Source organism: Nuphar pumila, chromosome 9 (assembly GCF_984573655.1).
Source record: "Nuphar pumila chromosome 9, dmNupPumi1.hap1.1, whole genome shotgun sequence".
Taxonomy (NCBI): Eukaryota; Viridiplantae; Streptophyta; class Magnoliopsida; order Nymphaeales; family Nymphaeaceae; genus Nuphar; species Nuphar pumila.
The window spans coordinates 121,015,166-121,017,381 of NC_143257.1; positions in this window are offsets into that span (position 1 = coordinate 121,015,166).

A 2,216-nucleotide genomic window follows, 5' to 3' on the forward strand; every position below is an offset into this window, starting at 1 on the left:
CTAACTGTCTGAACAACGTTTTTATTCTGCTTTTTGCTAATTTAATGTGGTGGTTTTCGTCAGTGTTTGGGGCCAAAGAGTGTTGTGCCTTGGTGACTTCTTACCAGCAAGGTCCACAGTAAATTGCTCTTCTGATGACGAAGGCATTGACCTGAGGTAAAAGGTTGCCCTAGTTAGACTTTAAAGTGAACCTGACACTTGTTGCTCACCACCAGTCCGAGTCTAGGCCTGTCAATGGGTCAGGTTCATATTGGATATCTGACCCGACCTGAACCCGAATACTTGGGTATGGCCATAAAAAATATTTACTCAATTATCGTTTGGGCTGGACCTAAGTAATGTGTCAGGTCTGCCTTGTGATTTTTGTCCGTCTGCAGTAAAATTAGGGGGGGGTGTCAATGGGTCTGCTTTGATCTCGACCAAACTTTATAGGGCCAGGGTTTGGTGATAATAAGGTCTGATTAGAATCCAGGTCAGAGCCGAAGGGTTCAATTAATACATGGAGCTGGATATGCTATGTAAAATCTCATGCCAGATCAAGGCCTGGCCTAACCTGAGTTTTGAATAAGATCCGCAATTTTTTAATGTAAAAAGGATAAAAACCCCGTTTTTGGGATTGTCTGGGACACACTTGTCTTTGAATGATTGATGAGTGTATCCCGTTCCATGTGTTCTGTGCATAAAAAAGACACCCGAATTTGCCTTTTGACCTCGGCCCCTTCATGATATACGCCAAGTTTTCCCAAGTACCACCTTATGGGTGATCCAAAAGCCCACCTCCTTCAGCAACGGGTTGCTGAATATCTGCTGATAACTGGCTTATTCTAGAGAAGTCCAACCTACCAGGTGCTTATAACTGGGGTTTGTTTTGAAGTGGACGATCTGAGAATTCACGTTTCTCCCCAGTTATTACTGTGGGCTGCTTTTTATTGATGTAACTGAAGATGGGGTACTTTTGATTCCTTTTTTTTCATATATATACATATATATATATATATACACAGAGAGAGAGAGAGAGAGAGAGAGAGAGAGAGAGAGAGAGAGAGAGAGAGAGAGAGAGAGAGAGAGAGAGAGAGAGGTTCAAAATCCTTTCTTTGTAGTGGTGTTTTGTAGTGGTGTGCCTGGATGAAGTTGGATGTCTGGAGTTGTTTGTTTAATGATTTTTTTTTTGAGGAAAGTGTCTAATGATAAGTTAGATTTCTGGAGTTGTTTTTCTACTGATACATTGAGTGATGCCATTTTTTTTGAAAGACCAGCTGGGGTTAGGGAGACCCATACCAGTTATACAACTATACCATTGGGTTTTAAAACTGCAACGTCCCAACACAAGGTGACGTGCACTAGCTGCTCCTACCAGACAACCGGAGCCCCCGTTGGTATTGAGTGATGCCATTACCAAGCTGTGAACATGCCAATCTTGCATTGCTGGAAACAAAGAATAATGTTGGTTTTTCTGTTTGGGCAAGATCAGTTTAGGAGGTTTAAAGTACAGGCAGATAAGCAGAAACTAAAACAGCACGTTCAGTATCACAAGTGACAATTCTTTTGGTGACACATGCTCAGGAAATAGGATAGCAAACTTTTCCATCAGAATATTTCATATCTACTAACGAGGGCTCCGCTTGTCTGATAGGAGCAGCTAGTGCACGTCACCTTGGGTTTGGGACGTTGCAGGTTCAAAACCCAATGGTATAGTTGTATAACTGGTAGGGGTCTGCCTAACCCCAGCTTGCCTTTCAAAAAAAAAAAATTCATATCTATGGTGAGGTGAACGAACGCTAGTTTAGCAAGATTTTCTGGGACAGAGACATCCGTAACATGAATATCTAGTTTATCGGAAGGAGTACACCACACCAATTGACATGGCTTCTGATGTGGTATTCACATGGCCTACAAACAAAGGATTTTTCATGACATCATTTGTCACAATTTAACCCTAAAGTTTTTTAGGGTATCCCCAATAACCGGGAATACTCCCCACATACATAAAATCCAATAATTCCTAAACTCTTGAGGATTATTTTTGGTTCCAATATATGCTGGTAAGAAAGATCCAAAAGATGGATATATTTTTGACACACATGTGGCCACTGGGATCTTGTGCATTGAGAACTGAGAATTCCCATGCCTTCCATGATCAGGGGAATTCCAAAGTCCAAAGTATGTATTTGATGCTAATGAAACCTTGGAATCAGAGGATCTTTTGGCATTGCCAC